The 20,131-nt window shown below is 39.6% G+C and overlaps 1 non-coding gene and 1 pseudogene across 1 annotated transcript; both read right to left on the bottom strand.

Annotated features, from left to right (window-relative positions):
- Positions 1–19,551, bottom strand: part of LOC126008629 (histone deacetylase complex subunit SAP18-like) — a 60,636-nt pseudogene extending 41,085 nt beyond the window's left edge.
- LOC126010443 (U6 spliceosomal RNA) lies at positions 7,007–7,113 on the bottom strand. The gene has a single exon (XR_007496473.1). It is a non-coding gene; the product is annotated as a U6 spliceosomal RNA (small nuclear RNA).
- Positions 19,552–20,131: the final 580 nt, after the last annotated feature.

Raw genomic sequence — 20,131 nt, 5'->3', positions numbered from 1 at the left:
GGACCCTTAATTATTAATTACCAGAAGTCTGCACCCTTAGGGAACACTCTATTATTGGGGGTTCTGTTTCTATCTTTTTATTGTCCACCTCTTCCAGAAGACAATCCAGACATTTGCATCAACTGCCTCAGGCCCCTTTGATACATAAAGGTCTAGTCAGGTTAGATTAGCATAGATAAGCTGTAAAATAAATTCCCAGGATTTTTGAGATCACCCCAATACCTTATTTCTACTCCCAGGCAGAGGAGTTTGATGAAGGGTAGTGGTGACGAATTAATAAACCAAGCCAGTCAGGAGAGAGTCATGAAGTCAGTGGCTTCTCCCTCTCGAAGTGTGCTAAACCAAAACAGCTCTTTATTCTCAGTACAAAAAAATCAACTGGGTGGGAAGGGTTAAGTAAAATCCAGGTATAGTTTTATAGTATATCAAAGGGCTAGGTGAAAAGGAAAGAGGAAATTAGGGGGAGGGTAACACCTTTGTTTTGGGCTAATAACTGGGTGTCTTCTTATAGTAGACAACTGTCTATTCTGTCAACATTTGCCCTTCTCTCTGTGTTTACTGGTCCTAAAGAATAAATACTATACTTGAAGCACAGTTAGGGCTCTCAAACCAAGAGGCCAGGAATCCCCTGACCCTTTTTCTTTCCCTCTTATGTCTGTCAATTTTTCTTAATCCTTGTGATATCCTAATTTTAGGCCAATTCACTCAGGGCTGCTCTCTGACACCCTGATTTTCAGAAACTCTTTGAATGTAATCTGTGCCAGCCTACCAGGGGCTTTTGGTAGTCTTTTCTGGCTTATGACAGCTAAATTTTCTACTTGATTTTCATTCTAAGCATCTCTGGGTTCAAGTTTTCCCATTTTATAAGGACATAGTTTTTTGTTTTTTTGTTTTGTTTGTTTGTTTTGTTTTGTTTTTCTTATAAGGGCCTGCCCAGTTTCTACACCAGCTCATTATGTCTTATTCTAACAACAATAACTGCCTTTCAAATAACGATCACAGACCAAGATCCCAGAGGTCATGACTTGGCCATAAGCAACTGGAGTGGGCACAGTTCAAATGCAACATTAATCAAGTAGATTTATTTATATTTAACATTATTACAAACCCTGCAGGGGTGGATGGGGCTTCTTTCTAGCTTCTCTACTGAAAAAAGTATCTCGCTGAAAATTGCCCAGTGCCAAGGAAAGACAAGTGAAGAACTCATCGTCTAGTTGAATTTTCAACTCGATTTTGAAATCATTTTCCTTCTTGGTGAGGTGCAGACTGAAACAGCAATAAAGCTTTTTCTAGCTGATAATGTCAGTCTTGTCAAAAGAGGGAACGCTTCTCACTGCCATTCCAACTTGATCATTTTGAGGCTTTCACTGTGATTTCATGACTTTAGGAGTTCAATTCCTAATGGAGTATCAAAAGGGAAATAAAGTGTTATTTTGCCGTATTTTTGATGTGGCTGGAGGAGATGAGCGAAAATAACCATTGGCAGAGGGAGCATTCAGAATTAGTGGACCAGGGTTAATACTTATCAGGACACAAGGATAAAAGCAACCTGGGTCAGGTGAGATTATGGTGTAGATTCTGGGGCTAGGTGTCTCCCATCATGGATTGTGACTTCTCTCTGGTGATGTCATCTAAGTTTAAAGGGACATATTCACCCCACAGCTTCAAGACATTCCAGATTCACTCTCTTTTAGGAAGAGCTTAATTTCTCCTCTGATAACAGGTTAGAATCACTTCAAGTGAGCTGTAACCCCACTATTGATATCAACCAAGCATCTAAAAGATGATAGGGAAAATCACAAAAGGTTTGGATTCAGTTTATGCTGTCAATTTCCTTAAGGATGCAATTGATCAAAAATAAGAAACAAGTAGAGAGAATTTCTGTCAAAGATAAATAAACAAACAAATATAAAAAGAACCAAATCACATAGATTGAATTTGGAATAATATAAAGGCAAGAAGGGTGAAAGGAGAAATGAAGGGGAAGGCACAGTGTGTAACAAAACTCAGAGCTAGAGAGATGTACAGTGGGTAGGGTGCTTGCCTTGCATGTGACCCACCTGGGTCAGTCTCTTGCATCCCAATCCCTGTCCCCTGATCCCCTCCAGAAGTGATTCCTGAGCACTGCTGGGTATGGTACCAAAGCAAACAAAGCAGTAGCCTGTCACTAAGAAATTGCACTGGTGAAGGGAGGTGTTCTGTTTATGACTGAAACCCAACTACAAACATGTTTGTAATCATGGTGCTTAAATAAAGATATTATTTTTTAAAAAGGAATAATTTCATTTCAAAACCAGAAATAATTCTCTTTTCGAACCATCACCAACACATGAAAAATAAAAGCATTGATCCAGGGTGATGACTCCAAGGACTACCAAATGCTTTGGATGTGAGAATTCTGGGTTTGAGTCCTGGCACCACATGGTCGCCCCCCCCCCCCCCCGCCAGGTCAGCCAGTTGTGGTCACAAACCAAACCAAATAAAATATTGGTCTTTTGCCAGTTTTTTTTCCCACCACCATGTATTTACTCTTTGTAGTCGAACTCCTGAAGAATATGAACAAAGGAGTCCCAGTATATGAAGCCATGAACGCAGTGTGGGAGGATTCCTCAGTTTCCCTTTTCAGATATCAGGATACACCCCCCCACACACACACACAAATTCCTGTACTCTACTATCTTAAAAGTTGTATAGCAATGAATCATCACAACTTGACTTTTATTGATTTATTTTCTGATAATTCTATTTGCTATTACTTTAAGTTTTTTTTTTATTATAAGTACTATGAAATAAATTTGTTATATATGCTTGCCAAGAGGGCAGGCTAGGGATGGTGATAGGAGGTAACATGGGGATATTAGGGGAGGGAAGGAGACATTGGTGATGAGACTAATGTAGAAATACTGTGATGTTGAATGAAATAAATAACGATGGGGCTGGATGGCGATGGATGGAGGCCTTTGTGCTTAGGCCCCAGCCACGTGGCTTCATCCCCATCCAGCTGGCGAATTCCAGGCCCAGGTAATCGGCGTAATCAAGACTCACTCACATGCAGGCATTAGGAAGCATTATCTTTATTCATGCCCTGACCACCACAGGTGTGTGGCCTATCTCATAACCTTTCAAGCGTACAGCCATTTTAGGCTTGCCCTGCGTCTTATCCTCTTTCAGCCATCTTCCTCAGAGAGCCCAGCAGGGCCAAAAGGCAAAAAACAAAAGCGCCGAATTCCCTTGGTCCAAGCCTTATATAACATTTCCCAGACCCCTCCCAGTTGTGGGAGGGTCTAGCAGGTAAGGTTACACCTACTATCCGGTTCCCAAGACCCCTCCCAGAAGTGGGTGGGTCTAGGGTCTTAAATAGGTACACCCACACTGTATGCCTGAAACAATGCTATTGTGGACAACTTTGTAAATTGCTATACCTTAAGTAAAAAAAAAAAAAAAAAGCCTAGTGGCACTCTTCATATGGCTCAAAAAGTCAGTGATAATCTTTATAGTTCTTTGTAAGCTGTGGTAGGGAAAGAGTCAATAATCTTCCTCCACCAGAAACATAAACAATCATTGTGGGCAAAGAAATGATCAACAAACTCCAAGGTCTCTGAGCCACTAGCAGAGCTGTGGCTTCCAAAGCATTTAACTAACATAAAAAATGCCCCAGTTGCCTTGCAGACTGATGAAATGTCCGAGAATTCCCTCAATATCCTATCCAGAGATGCTGAGCTGCCCTAATTTATTGTCGTGACTAAGAAATAAACAGAGAGCATTATTAGTCAAGAGTGGTGGTCCGAGGGGCCGGCGAGATAGCATGGAGGCAAGGCATTTGCCTTCCATGCAGAAGGACAGTGGTTTGAATCCCGGCATCCCATATGGCCCCCAGTGCCTGCCAGTGGCGATTTCCGAGCATAGAGCCAGGAGTAACCCCTGAGCACAGGTGGGTGTGACCCAAAAACAAAAACAAAAATCAAAAACAAAACAAAAAACAAAAAAAAAAGAGTGGTGGTCCAAGTTTGCATTATTTTGAAGAAAACCTAGAAAACAACCTTTTAGGCTCTCTGATATCCTTCCCTTGCAGTAATCCTGCTTGTCTTTACTTTTAATAAACTTTTACTTCTTTGCAGCTTTGCATTGAGCTCTGAACCACTCTAGGATACACACAAAGCAGAGACTATCACTCGTCCATATCTACTTATAAATATTTATATCTATTTTATTTTGGGGCGAGCACACCCAACTAAGGCCTGGCTCTGCATTCAAGAATTACTCCTGGAGTGTTCAGGATTATGGAGTGCTCAGGATATGAAATGCTGGGGATTAAACCCAGGTTAGCAGAGTGCAAGGCAGATGTCCTACCCACTCCAGTGCTCCAGCCACTGCAACAATGGTTTGTGGTTTGTTTTAAGAAATTTATGTGTTTGAATCTGTAAGACTAGGAAGGACCATTAAGATCCAATCTGTTTGCTTTCTCTTCTGTCTCTCCTCATTTGGTTGTTGCTAAGTGGCAAAAATGCTACTTTGAGCAAGTTCAGACTGGGAAGAATTCAGTGTCTGTGGCTCTGGCTCTGCTCTCTGATTTCTTCCCAGCTGCCAGCTGGGTGCTGTTTTCAGTGCCTGGACACTGCCCAGGTTCCTCGCCATTTGGCCTTTCTTTCCTCTTAAAAGTCAACAACTAAAATCTCTGTGGAGAACCAATATCTGTCTTTTTTTGGCAAACAATCAGAGAAAATCTTCCATGTTCTAAGAATACAGGATAAGGTGAGGTTCACTGTCCTAAGGTCCACTGATTTGGGACCTTAATCATACCTGCAAAATCACCTTACAACAGTGCTTGATAGAATGAATATATGGCAGGAATAATTTTTTTCTTTTTTCTTTTCTCCTTTTCTTTTCATTAGTTGGGCATAACCTAATGATACTCAGGGCTCACTCCTGGCTTTGCATTCAGGGATCACTTCTGGTGAGACTCAAGGTGCTGTGCATTGAACCCAGTTCATACAAGGCAAGTGTCTTATCCACTGTATAATTGTTTTACCCCAAGGAATGATTTTGAGAGACCACATTAGAATTTAGTCTACACTTCCAGCTTCCAACATAATTAAGAATCCATACTCCTCTCTGGGAGTCAGAATCTTCAGCAGGCAATATGGGGATGGCATGGCTCCATGCTGAAGGTTTTTGGCCAAGCTTAGGGGAAGATGTGGCCTCCAGCTGCCCCACAGCCTTCTCTCAATCCCCATTCTCAAACCGTGAGGGGCAAAAGACCCCGTGTGTAAAATTTATATAGATTTATAGAATATCATATAGTTTAATCTACTTTGCGTTATACAGTACAGATAGTTAAATAGGGTATCATAGGTGTTCATCTGTGTTTACAATATACAGAATGTCTATTTGTATTGTTCCCTTCCCCCATTGGCTCACCACCTTACAGGCTCATTTCATGTCCTTTATTTTCACCCCCACTGTATATTACCTCACATATAACCATTTTTACCCTCAGCTCTTTGCTCCTTATGAAGCAGATTATTATCCTCTCTCAAGCTAATTGCCAGCCAGCTCCCATAATGAAAAAATAGACTCTCCGCCTGAGAAGAAACCAAAATTCTGTTCCTATCAATCTATTATCAATAGGTGGACTCCTATCCTCCAAATTCCTTTACTGGGTACCTGTGCTTGCTACCATAATCAGTTTCTGAGACGCCCCCACTCAAAGACATTTCCTGATACAGGGTGCTGGGAGTTGTTTACAGACTCCAGATGGCCAAATCACAGACCAAAGAGGTGTCCAGGAAACAACACCCTCCCACCCGACTATTTCTAAAACATAAAAGGGACACTGTATCTTCTTTGTGTATCTCCTTTGTATATCTCAGATGTATTCCCTTAACATCTATAACCCTTTTTTGAATATCCTCTTACATGGTGACAATTTTGCCCACTGGTTTTTTTGTTTGTTTGTTTGCTTTTTTCCCTTTGAGATCTTTTCAATAAGCAATGCTGGTAGAAGAGTATCTCTGTATAGAATTCATGTTAGAACCAAGTAAACTTGATCCCTTGGCCCCCAGATGCACCAACAATACCTTGTGGCACACACACACACATATACATATATAAATCAAGAGGATAAAAATAGTGCAGACTACCTTCACTGATCACAAGGCACAGAAATTAGATGTGAACTACAAAAGGACACAGAAAAAAACTTTAACACCTGGAAATTAAACAATTTACAACTGAACAACCTGTGGGTGAGAGATGAAATCAAAGAGGAAATCAAAACATTCTTGGAAACAAATGACAATAAAGACAAAAATTATCAGAATTTATGGGACACATCAAAAGTGGTACTGAGTGGAAAAATTTATGGTTTTGCAAGCACACATCAGGAAGGAAGAAGGGACCTACATGAATAGCTTGATGACACAGAATTTTATAAAATTAGAAAATGATCAACAAATGAAACCAAAAATAGGTAGGCAGAAGGAAGTAAAAAAGCTTAGAGCAGAAATCAATGAAGTGGAAATCAAAAAAACAATCTGAAAGATCAACAAAAGCAAAAGGTGGTTCTTTGAAAAAAATAAACAAGATTGATAAGCCACTGGCAAAACTCAAAAGAAAGCAAGAGAGAGAAACTTGATAAACCAAATTAGAAATGAAAAGGGGGAGATCACTACAGATATTGCAGAGATTCAAAGGGCAATCAAAGACTACTTTGAGAAGTTCTATGCCATGAAACATGAGAACCTGGAAGAAATGGATAAATTCTTAGACTCTTATATCCTTCCACGGTTAAATAAGGATGAGGTAGCATTTCTAAACAGCCCCATCACTATTGAGGAAATTAAAATGGTGATAAAAAAAATCTTCCCCCAAACAAAAGCCCAAGCCAATATGGGTTCACTAATGAGTTCTTTTAAACATTTCAAGAGGAACTTCTACCAATCCTTTTCAGGCTCTTTTATAAAATTGAAGAAACACGAACACTTCCAAATAGTTTCGTTTTTTTTAAAAAAATATGGGTTGCTTCACAAATTGGCATGTCATCCTTGCGCAGGGGCCATGCTAATCTTCTCTGTATCGTTCCAATTTTAGTATATGTGCTGCCAAAGCGAGCACCCAAATAGTTCCTATGAAGTTTGGTATCACCTTGATACCAAAACCAGACAGAGATGTTGCCAATAAAGAGAAAATTACAGACCAATATCCCTGATGAACACAGATGCAAGGATCCTCAATAAAATTCTGGCAAATAGAATTCAATGCATCATCAATAATGTCATTCACCATGACCAAGAAGGTTTCATCCCAGGAATGCAAGGATGGTTTAACATCCATAAATCTATCAACATAATACACCATATCAACAAAAAGAAAAACAAAAATCATATTAATAGAAACAGAGAAAGCATAGATAAGGTCCAACACCCATTCTTGATTAAAAACGCTCATCATGATAGGAATTGGATAACGACATAGAAGAAATTAAAGCTTTATTCTTATCTCATATCTAATAAAAAATTAAATTCAAAGTGGATCAAAGACTTAGAGATCCAATAGTTTTTGCATGCCTGTATTTTCTTTGCTATGCAAAAACTCTTTAATTTGATATAGTACCTTTTTTCTTTTTTAAATTTTGTTGCTTTGCCAATGATATCAGATCATTGAAGACACCATTGAGGTCCAAGTCTTGGAAAGTTCTGCCTATATTTTCTCAATGTACTTTATAGTTTACTATAAAATACTCACAAACTCAACAACGAATTCAAAAGTCCTATCAAAAAATGGGGAGAAGAATTGAATAGACATTTCTTAGGGGAAGACAAGTAGACTTTCAAAGGGCACGTGAAAACGGTGCTTAGTATCACTTATAATTAGTGTAATTCAAATCAAGACAACAATGTGATATCACCTCACATCATTGAGAATGGGACATATCAAAAATAGTAGAAGCAATCTATGCTGGTGGGGATATAGTGATAAAGTAATGCTATCTGGCTGAACCCCTGTGGAAAATGGTACAAAGAATCCTCAATATATTTAGAATTGGGTTGCCATAGGGCCCAGAAATTTGACTTTTGGTTATCTACCCCCGGTACTTAAAAACATTTATTTAAAAACATATGCGAAAAGAGGGGGGGTATGTCATTTTGCTTTAATATGTGTGATGAGTGGACCCCTTAGTATAAGTCTGCAGGTCACCGTTGCTGCTTCAGTGGTCTGGCTGGTCACATGCTTCAGGTCCTAAAAGAAGGTATGCCCTAGAGATAAAGGGTGTGTTAAAAAGTTTTGTCCGGATAATTTTGTAACGCAACCTGGGTATGGTATCTCGTGTGGCTTAGCTCTGAGATGCCATCTTAGGTTGTCCATCCTTTGTATCCAAGAACACCTGTGGACAGAAAAGCTGAGAGATTATTTTGAATATATTAAGCTTAAGGCATTAACATCTATTATATTGAAATACTTCGGTTGTAATCAGTGATTTCCCATGGTATTCTTTACCTGTAACCTTGTATAAGATCCCTAAGAGATTATTATGAGCCTTTGCAGTATCAGGCTGATTACATACCTGTTCACTCTGCGCTGCTCTTTCTGCAGATGTTGGTTTCTTTATGGTTTAATGTATGGTCGAGAGTTTATGATGTTCCTCTTTCATGTGTTCTGGGCACTTCTGCCCAGAAGTGTGGTATTTCAGTGTTCGCAGTTTCTACCCTGTTAAATCCTGTTATTTGATCTTTGAATATTAGTTGTATATATAGTGTAGTTTCTAGGTGATTCAGAATAGTGCTATCATTCTGTGTTTATCTTTCATCTTCTGACTTACTTCGTTTAACATAATATGTTCAAGGTCCATCCATGTTGCTGCAAAGTCTGTGATTGAATCATTTCTTACTGCCATGTAGTATTCCATTGTATATAGATACCACATCTTAATGATCCACTCATCTGTTGTTGGGCATCGAGGTTGGTTCCAAGACTTGGCTATTATACTGAGTGCTGCGATAAATAATGGGGCGCACACATATTTGGGGATGAATGTCCTTCCGGCTTGGGGGTAGATACCCAGGAGAGCAATTGCTGGGTCAAATGGCAGCTCAATCCTGAGTTCCTTGAGCACTCTCCAGACTGTTCTCCATAGTGGTTGGACTAGGGGGCATTCCCACCAGCAGTGGATGAGAGTGCCTTTCATACCGCACCCCCATCAACAGAGATTGTTTCCATTATTTTTGATGTGAGCCAGCTCACTGGTGTAAGGTGGTACCTCATTGTTGTCTTGATTTGGATTTCCCTAATGATGAGTGAAGGTGAACATGTTTTCATGTGTTTGTTGGCCATCTTTCGATCTTCTTCAGTGAAGTGTCATTTCAGTTCATCTCCCCATTTTTCTATGGCTTTATTTGGTTTTGTGGAGCTCATCTTTCTGAGTGCTTTGTATATTCTGGATATCAGCCCTTTATCAGATATGTTGAGTGCAAGATTTTTTCCCATTCAGTTGCCTGTCTTCTTGTGTTGAGTATGGTTTCTTTTGCCATGCAGAAGCTTTTTAGTTTGGTGTAGTCCCATTTGTTTATGTTTGATGCTAAAGTTCTTGCCATTGGCAATCTATCATCAAAGACTTTTTTGATATATAGGTCTTCGAGTGTTTCGCCTATTTTTTTCTCAATAATCTTTATGGTTTCGGGTCTGATTTCCAGGTCTTTGATCCATTTCGAATTGACTTTTGTATATGGGGTGAGGTATGGGTCAATTTTCAATTTCTTACAGGTGGTTTTCCAGTTGTACCAACACCATTTGTTGAAAAGACTCTCTTTGTCCCATTTCAAGTTCTTGGCTCTTTTGTCAAATATTAGCTGACTATATGTCTGGGGGCTTATGTCTAGAAATTCTGTTCTAACCCACTGGTCTGAGGCTCTGTCTTTGTAACAGTACCAAGCCGTTTTGATCACTATGGCTTTATAGTATAGGTTAGGTAGCGAGATGCCACCCAGCTTCTTGTTTTTTAGTATGTGTTTGGCTATCCTGGGTCTTTTGTGGTTCCAGATAAATTTTATGATTCATTGTTCTAAGTCTTTAAGAATGATCTTTAAGAATGATGTCTGAATTTGGATGGGGATTGCATTAAATCTATATAGGAGTTTGGGTAGGATGGTCATTTTGACTATATTGATTCTACCTACCCATGAGCATGGGATGTTCTTCCATTTCCTTAGATCCTCTTCAATTTCTTTCTGAAGTGTTTTGAAGTTCCCCTGGTATAAGTCCTTCACTTCCCTTGTAAGGTTGATCCCTAGGTTTTTAATGTTTTTTTGTTACTATTTTAAATGGAATTGAATTTTTAATCTCTCTCTTCTACTTCATTATTTGTGTAGAGAAATTCTACTGTCTTTTGTGCATTCACTTTGTAGCCAGCCACTTTTGCTGTATTGGTTAATTATTTCTAGGAGTTTTACTGTGGACTCTTTAGGATTTTCTATGTATATCATCATATCATCTGCAAAAAGGGATAATTTGAGTTCTCTTTCCTAATTTGGATTTCTTTGATACCCTTCTCTTGTCGGATTGCGATTGCTAGGACTTCTAAGATTATATTGAATAAGAGTGGAGAGAGTGGACAGCCTTGCCTAGTTCCTGACCTTAGTGGAAATGTTTTCAGTTTTTTGCCATTGAAGATAATGTTGGCTGTGGGATTTTCATAGATAGCTGTAACTATCTTGAGGAAGGTTCCTTCTAAGCCTATTTTGCTGAGTGTTTTCAACATGAATGGGTGCTGAATTTTGTCAAATGCCTTCTCTGCATCGATTGATATGATCATGTGGTTTTTGTTTTTCTTGTTGTTGATGTGGTGTATAATGTTGATTGATTTGCGTATGTTGAACCAACCTTGCATCCCTGGGATGAAACCCACTTGGTCATGGTGTATAATCCTTCTGATGTAGTGCTGGATTTGGTTTGCTATAATTCCCTATCTAATCTTATTTTCCTCTTTCTTCCTTTCTGCCCCTGCCAAATACTCTCCCCTATACCCCCTCCAGGAATCCGACTACCCCTTCACCCCTCAATCCCATCCAGATTTTCCAATTTATTAAAACTCTTCACCCTCAGTTCTTAATCTATTAGGCATCAAGGCTGACCTACCCCAACGAACCAGTACCCAGCACCCGAGCAAAGGGACATACGCTCAAACCCACACCTTGTTCCCAGCAGGAAAAGACAACCAACACCCCTAACTGACTCATGCTGTGTGACTCTCCCTACCAACTTATCCTATCCTGGACTCTTGCTGGATACCAGACTTAGCCCTAAAAGGACTCCCATTGCAAGAACTTTACACAAGACCTCCCCCCCCAAATCTTTTACCAATCTCAGGAAGGGCAGGGTGTGCGATGAAGAGGTGTGTGGGAACCCATACCCCACAAGAAAATCTTAAAAAGCAATGGGGAAACATTTACTTCCCTCATAAGTATAAGACCTGTATAACACTAGCTCTTTACTTTTTATTTCATTTTACTTACAATCATTTTTCACTATACATACATGAGCAAATATATATTTTTTTATTTCTATTTTTATGTATTTTGGGTGTGTGACTTGTTTCTCTGTTCTTTTCACCCCCCAATGCACCGGCAATATAATGAAGCACCATTTCTTCCTGCAAAGGCACACTAAAAAAGGGGAAATCCCACGTATATAAACAAGCTCTTATCTACTAGAGATAAGAACTCATACTTATTTACAATACAGGGGAATCTCCCACCTTGAAAATATGTCATGTGGATCCATCTTAGACGCCAGAAGATTATACACCAACCATCCAGACTTCAATCCTGAACCTTAGACATAGAATCGACACAATTCTTCACAACAGCCACAGGAACCAAAGCCCACCTGGGACATCCTGAATACTACTCGATCTCCAACATGTGCCAGTTCTAATATGAGATCCTGACAACGAGGAACTTGGAAACAAATGGACATAAGAACAGGTTATCCTACCTTACCAACTAATGATAAACCAAATTGGAAGACTTACCACACTACGGGCTGTGCAAAAGTTAAGAACGTTATCTACAGATGACTGGCTGATAGAACCATGACCGGGCAATATGTATTTTGGGACCAACAAGAAAGCCCTAGTCTAGGGTCTGGTCTACGTCCTACTTAACAAACATGACCTACAACGCCAGAGTCCTGACTGAGGCAATTGCAACTGAACAGGTCTTCTGGAATCATAACGAAAGACGATATCCCAGACTCCATCCAAGCTTCAGCGCAAGGGCCAAGACCACTAACCACAGAAGACAGATTAAAATGACATCGAGGAAACAGAACTTCTAAAATCACAAAGAAAGTCGTCATCATAAGTTCCACTCCTTGACCTGTGCACAGACTGAGACCCCTAGATTTAGAGGTCTATCTTTATCATCCAGATCGGAGCAGAAGTCTTCCATACGGCACAAAAACACCAAGGGGAGAGTAAATGAATGTGAAAGGAGTCTATAGATAATCCCATGACAATATATTCCAAGGGTAAGGAAACCCTGTATCTCTTAGGCCAAGGGGATTCCCGTTTCGGATGACCCCAACATTTACTGTGCCTATGCGGGGGCAGGGGGAGAGACAAAAAACACTAAATAATCCTTTTTTTTTTTTAATTTTTTTAAATTTTTTATTTTTTTACCTAGTTTTGATCGAATTTTTCGTTTTGGGGTAAATATTGTAGTAGTTGTCCATTTTTTAATTATATGTTTACTTTTTCTTTCTTCTTTTCTCTTCTTTCTCCTTGCGCCTTGTCATATTTCCTATCTCAAGACCATGACAACTATGTGGTGCATATTTTTATGGCTGCAGTGCTCACTGATTATTTGATTCCTCTTTTTGAACTGCTGTGGTGTTTCACCTTCTTCTTTCCCCCATCATTTCTCAAACCAAGGACGAGAGCCTGTAGAATGACTCCGCTCCATTATATTATCTTTCTCTTCCTCAAACAAATGCACATAACTTGATCTTTCTAGTCCCGCCTCCCAACTAGAGGGGGCAATAATGGAGGCACCAAGACCAAACAGTTATAAGCCCATTAAGTAAGTAACTAGACACAGAGGGGACCACGCATTCTAGCAGCCCCTGGGGGGAAGAGTGGAGGATATGGGAGGCAGGATGGGAGCGGTTGTGGGAGGACAATTTGGTGGTGGGAATTCCCCTGATTCAATGTAAATATATACCTGGAATATTACTGTGAACGATATGTAAGCCACTACAATTAAAATAAAAATTATGCTAAAAAAGAAACACAAAATGAAACAATACAGTTTTATTTATATAAAGTACAATAAAAATCATATTCATGGTTTTGAAAGACAAAAAATAAATGTTTTCCTATACTGAGAAAAAATAAATAAAAACATATGCACACACTTTTTTGTTGCTGCACTTAATACAACAGCTAAATTAATGGAATCAACTTAGGTGTCCAATGACAGATGAATGGATTGTGAAAATGTGATACACATATATAGTGGAATACTATGCAGATGCAAGGAACAATGAAATCAAGCAGTTTGCTACAAGCTGGTTGGAACTGAAAGAGATCATGTTGAAGGAAGTAAGCCAGAGAATAAAGACAAATGGAATAAACTTATTTACATGCGGTACGAAGAATAACTGGATAAAGAAATGTAATATATTAAAGGGGAGAATGCTAGATCACCCTTGTCCCTAGAGCTTAGGGAGGACAGAGAAGAAATCAGAGTGGGAAGATGAGAATGGGAATTAATGGGGGAACAGGGGTCAGGATTTTAATTACATTGGTGATGTGAAAGAATTGCAGAGCTATATATTCAAAGCACAGATTCAACAATACTGGAAATATAAGATCGAAACTTCACCCACCAAAATTTGTAAGTGGTTAAAAAAATGGGGAATGAAAGAATATGGTAACACTGGTGATGGGAGTTGACACTGATGGTGAGATTGGTATTGAAATATTATATGCCATCCGCCATGCCAAGGGCCTCTTTAACCAAGCCTAGGAAGGGGTGCTGGACATGGGTCACCCTAGCACCCCTCTACCTCCGTCCTCCGATGCTCCAGGGCTTTTCCTGGCCACATGGCAAATATATGGATATCATTGTGTTTCATTGCTTGTCATTATCTGAACGCCCTCCAGGAGCTTGTTTTATTCCTTTACTTCCTCACTCCCATCTCTTTACCCCACATTTAACCATTTTTCTGCACTAATGATATTTGTTTTGGCCAAGGTGGATTACATATCTTTCACAGTAATTTTTTGGGTGGAGTCTGAAGCTTCAGCAGGTAACGCATCACGGCAAGGTTTCATGCTGTAGGCTTTTTGGCCAAGATAAGGTGAAGGTGCAGCCTTGGCTGCCCCCCACAGATTTCTCTCTCCTTCTTCCCTGCCCCAGGATTATTTCTGGACACTTGCTCAGGGTCCCAGCAAGTGGGTTCCAGTGAGGTGCAATTTAAAACAGACCCCAGGCTTCCTTGCTCCTGCAAGGGGCTAGGAGGGGACTGGTGAACTTTCAATTTCCAGCAATTAGGAAGCAAACGTCTCTCAGGGAGTCGGTAGCTTCAGCAGGCAACAAGGGATGACATGACTCCATGTTCTCTTCGCTTGTCCAAATCACAGACCAAAGTGGTGTCTCGGAAATACCCCTCTCCCTCTTGACTATTTCTAAAACACAAAAGGAACACGTGTATCTCCTTTGTATATCTCTGATGTATTCCCTTAACATCTATAACTCTCTTCGAACATCCTCATATAGTGACAATTTTGCCCACTGGATTTGTTATTTGATTGTTTGATTTTCCCCGTTTGAGATCTGTTTTATAAGCAATACTGGTAGAAGAGTATCTCTGTATAGATTTCATGTTTGAACCAAGTTACGGGTAATGTTGGACTTTATTCGTCGGCCCCCAGATGCACCAACAATATCTTGTGGCATTGCTACTCTTTTGCATAGGCACATTAAAATGGGAAAATAATACATATGCAAACAAATTCTTATCTAATAGAGATGGGAACACATATTTGGTAATGTAATTAGGCCTTTTACCCTGAACATTGGCATAATGATTTGGCTTAGGCCTCAGAAGAATGGGCATCACCCACACACACCTGAACAATGGATACCATCTATGGAAACAACCACAATTGTCTATAACATTACCAGGATCCAAGCCTCTACCAGGGAAGACCTACCACTGCTTTGGCATTGACTTACTCCAAAGAGTGCTCCCAACACCCAGACGACTCAGCAACAGTCTGCATGCAGGGTAGATCGCTCTGCATTGAATGGTATGCTGAAACTAGAGGATGCTCCACATCAGCCTGACATCGATGAAAGAAATGCACAGAATCCAGAGTCTTTAAATATAAGAATCTGATACCAACAATAGCTAAAGTGTGAAAAAGTTTCACCGGGACCTTGAGAATGACTCGAGTTGGATGGACTGGTATGCCTGGAACCCAGAGTCGGTCTTATGCCAATAAACTTCTGGGGTGAGGCCTTTTTGCAATCAGGTCAAGGATTTTTTTTTCCATTTTCCCATTTTTCTGGACCTATGCAAACAACGGCGATTGCCACCACCACACCTTTACTATATTTTTTTACTCTTATCCTTTAAGGAAAAAAAAATACAACTAACTGAACTTAAAAACAAATAACTGTAGTAGAATGCCTGTCTCAAATGCAGGTAGGGGATGGGAAGGGGGGAGGAGGTAATGTTACACTGGTGAAGGGGGGTGTTCTGGTTATGACTGTAACCCAACTATGATCATGTTACTTAAATAAAAATATATTTAAAAAGAAATATTATATGCCTTAAACTCAGCTATCAATAATTTTATAACTCATAATTATTTAATTAAATATAAAGTTTAAAAAGTGTTCTAGTTCTGTGGGGGTTTTTTTGAAGAGGGAATTTATTACCAGCAATGTTTGGGGTGTCAGCAGTAATGGGACTGAAGCTGGGCATCTAGCATGCAAAGCATGTATTTCAACCCTTTGAACTATCTGCCTGGTCCCAATGTGTTCTAATTTTAAACAATGTTAATTAAGTGAAATTTATGATAATAATGAAACAGTCTTGGAGAAAACAATTTCTATAACAACATTTAATAATGAATAACTCTAAGGATTATTTAGAATTATAATGAAGTGGTTATTGGTATAATTCCAGAGACAGAAATGCTCAAAACTTACAAATGAATATCTTGATTATTCTAAACATAAATTTCAAGCCATAAGCAGAATTTATTCTGCTTATTTTTTTCCAAAGGTCATTTTGAAAAAAATTTACAAAGGAAAAAACAAAAATTTAATAGTCTACTCTAAAAGAGTTGTTTTTTAAAATTGGTGATAACTAGATTTCTGCTCTTTAACATAAAGAATAGCTTAAAAATATCCAGAAAAAAATTTTAAAAAGACAGAGATCAGGAAGAATAGAAGGAAAAGAAATAGACATACATATAAAAGAGAGACAGAGAGAAGGAAGGAAAAAGATAAAAATTAGAAAGATAAAGTAGGCAGATAAGAGAAATATGAGGATAAGAAAAAATTAGAAGAAATGAAAATGCCAAAGTACTAAAACAGAATATAGGCAAAGAAAAACTAAACATTTTAAACAAACTCTCTAGGATAGCCACATTTACTTGTTATTTTTGTGGAAATATGGGCCATGAACCCTATGATGTTCAGGTGCCACTTCAAGTGGCTATGATATCAATCTTTAGTATGCAAAGTGTGTGCTTTAGTTGAATAATCATTTTCCCTGATTCTTTCTCTCTCCTCTCTCTCCTTCCTTTCTCTCCTCTCTCTCTCTCCTCTCTCTCTCTCTCTCTCTCTCTCTCTCTCTCTCTCTCTCTCTCTCTCGGAGATGATTCACATCTGGCAGTGCTTGGGTGACCATATAGGATATAGGGAGTTGAACCTGGGCTTGCCACATGAAAAGCAGGAGTCTTGTCTACTGCACTATCTCTCCAGCACCTTGCCTCTATTTTTTTTAAAAATATTTTTAAAATATTTTATAGATAGAACCAATTGGCTGGTGGTTTTGGTCACACAGTTTGGCCACATAGTTCTACAAAGTCCACTGGGAGTCCAACCCCCTGAGGGCATCTGCACAGTCAGAGCTACAAAAGGGAGGGAACCTTCCAGGGTAGAGAGTGATGCTACAAGAAGTACGGTGTTTGCCATGCATGCAGCTATCCCTGGTTCAATTCCTGATACCACATATGGTCCCTGGGCCCCGCTGGGGATCACTACCAAGAGTAATCACCAATATATGGCTTTAACTTTTCTTTTCTCCCCCACTCAAATTCACACTCTGCAATTTACAATAGTGTTATTATTTATGTTTTAGGGGCTAGGGAGATAGGATGATGGTTAAGGTCAATACCTGCATATATCCAACTTTGGATTGATCCCTAGTACTACATTGCCCCTCAGCACTGAGAGGCCTACAGTCCCCAATATTCCCTAGGAAACACATGTCTGGTCATGGTATTCCACAGTATTGCAGAGTCCAAGCAACATTCCATTCTTGGACTGGCATTAGCAGGTTGACTGAGAATCACTGAGACAAGTCCTAAGAACCTCTTGAAAGGCCACCCCACCAAGTGCCCAGAGATGTGGTTCTATTGGGCCCTTGAGTGCCAGATTACATTGGGAGGCACTTAAAGGGCTCTATAAAGAATACAGTTTATGAAAATCCTATGTGTAGGAAAAAAGGATTCATTATTCAACTGGACAACAAAACACAAGAAGGACCATTCTGAAGACACTTCTGTGTTCTCTGTCATCTGAGAAGTGAGCTGAGAGGTACATGCATTTCTCCAGCTTCTGGTGCTTTCACTTGGTATGGAAGACCAGCAAGTAAATGGTGCAAATAGTTTAACAAAGATGATCTAGAGCAGATGCCTTAGCATCTCCTCCTTGTAGTGATAGAGCCAATTGGCTGGTGGTTTTGGTCACACAGTTTGGCCACACAGTTCTACAAAGTCCACTGGGAGTCCAACCCCCTGAGAGCATCTGCACAGTCAAAGCTGCAAAAGGGAGGGAACCTTCCAGTGTTCATTGTCCTGGTAGAAAGTGACCCAGCGGCTACAGACTTATTGTTTCTTAGAAAGGGGTGCAAAACTACTGAAAACATGCAGCAGCGATATATCCAATAAGCCAAGCTTAGAGCAAGTTAATTTTCTTGATCTTGTTCCTACCAGTAATTTTTATGTACAGAGCTTTATCAAATGGAAAGGCCAACTGGGTAAGTCCTGGGCATGGGCTATGGGCTCTCTTTTAGAATATAGAGTTTCTACTATCTGGGCAACAAGATACTCATTGCCACACATCTCCTATTTTCCCTATTCTATCTGGCAAATTGATTTGATGAAACATTGATAGACTTGTCAGAGTATGATAGCAATTTCCTTCCATTAATTTGAGAGACATTCATGACTCACAGCAAGAGGAACTAATGCTACCCTAGTGAGATGCATTTAAATTCATTCATTTTTCTGTCTTTCATCTGAAACATGGAGACTTTTTCTTTTTAAGGACTAAATCCTTTCCTTTTTTTTCCCCCTTCAAATGGCACTAAACAAGCACTCATCAATTTATGTTTTAAATTCTCTCGACAATATCCAGTTGGATGAATCTGTTTAATTAGCAGCGGGTTGGCTCTTTCTTGGCCCATGGCAAGTCCAGTTACCAGAATAAAAGCCAGTCTTTGGAAGCCACTGGTTGGAAAAGCTTGTCCTCTACAATGACAGGGAACAAGAAGAGACATTCTCCCCCCCCCCCCCCGCAAAGTAAACCCAGAGAAAAAAAATTTGAATACATACAAAAGATTAAGCAAACAATAGATGAATGGCAAATGAGAAAGCTGCCAGTGACCAGACTTTCTCAGGAGCCAACTTTAACAATATGGATTATTTCGGATAATTCACGGTTTGCCCCTCTTTATTCTTTGTCTCCCCTGCAATATCCAGGCATGTCTTAGATGGATAATTAGGGCATTATCATATTTCTTAACCACATTGGACAAATTGCATTGTGCTTCGTGGTAAACCGACCTCATGCTCTGTCATTAGCGTTGTCTATTTGTTCCAAATAAAGTCTTTGCTTTTTTTTTTTAATGGCATCAACTTTATTTGTCAATACTCAGGAAAGAGCAACTATTCCTTTTCCTGGAGAGTTTTTTGAATATGCTAGTCACTAGGTAATCTTACAGTTAATACAAGCCACAGCATGGTAAAATGTAAGAAAATGTAAAGGTCAAAAACATGTTTCTATTATGAAAAAAATGAATGATAATGACATAATTTTTTCAGCTCATCAGGCTCTTTGCTAAGTGCTGCTGTTATTGCCAGATCAGTAGTGTATAACAAAGAAGTGCTTTCGGCAGCCTGCTTCATTAGTCTGCCCTGTAGGACCTCACCTCCAGACCTTTCACTAATCTGTTGGCCAGCTCAATAGTCTTGTTAGTTCTATTCACTTCTTCCCGACAGCAGATTTTCTCAGCTCCAGCCCTCCTAGAGGCCATGGTTAAGGCAGCCAGGTTTGTGTCTAGTTCCTTCAAATAAAAACAGTGAGAGACAACTTTGGACATTGTCAGAACAAGTAAAAATATCGCTGCTGATTTATTTTCTATTGCAGAAAGTTAAATTATACAGTGAGCCCCAGAAGTAAACACAACAGCGTTCTAGAGACGGTGCCAATCCACACAATGAGAAGGTGCAGTAGAGGAAAATGGAAGGAAGGGATATTCCGCCGTTTATGTAATTTTTGTTGTTCAAAACAGCACTGAGGGAAGAGAGAAACGCACATACAAATTCGAAATCCTGGGGGGAAATGGAGAATGTCATTTTCCCAGACAAATTACCTGAAGTCATGAAGATTTAATACAATTGATTTGTGTGTGCCATTAGTGCCAATGGTAGCCCTAATACAAAACATCCCCAAACACTTTGTTTGCATTGAGAACTGAAGGCAAGATAAAAACCCAGGGGAAGCTGTTAAGGTGAGATTTGAAGAGCTGTGAAGAATCAACAGCTCTGAGGGAGGAAACAGAAGCTGGGGGGTGGGATGAGGCAGCACCAGCCAGAGCAGAATTTCCAGCTGGG

This window comes from Suncus etruscus, chromosome 5 (genome assembly GCF_024139225.1).
Source record: "Suncus etruscus isolate mSunEtr1 chromosome 5, mSunEtr1.pri.cur, whole genome shotgun sequence".
NCBI classification, from domain to species: Eukaryota; Metazoa; Chordata; class Mammalia; order Eulipotyphla; family Soricidae; genus Suncus; species Suncus etruscus.
The sequence above is the reverse complement of the archived record's forward strand: the minus strand, read 5'-3'. Positions and strand labels throughout refer to the sequence as shown.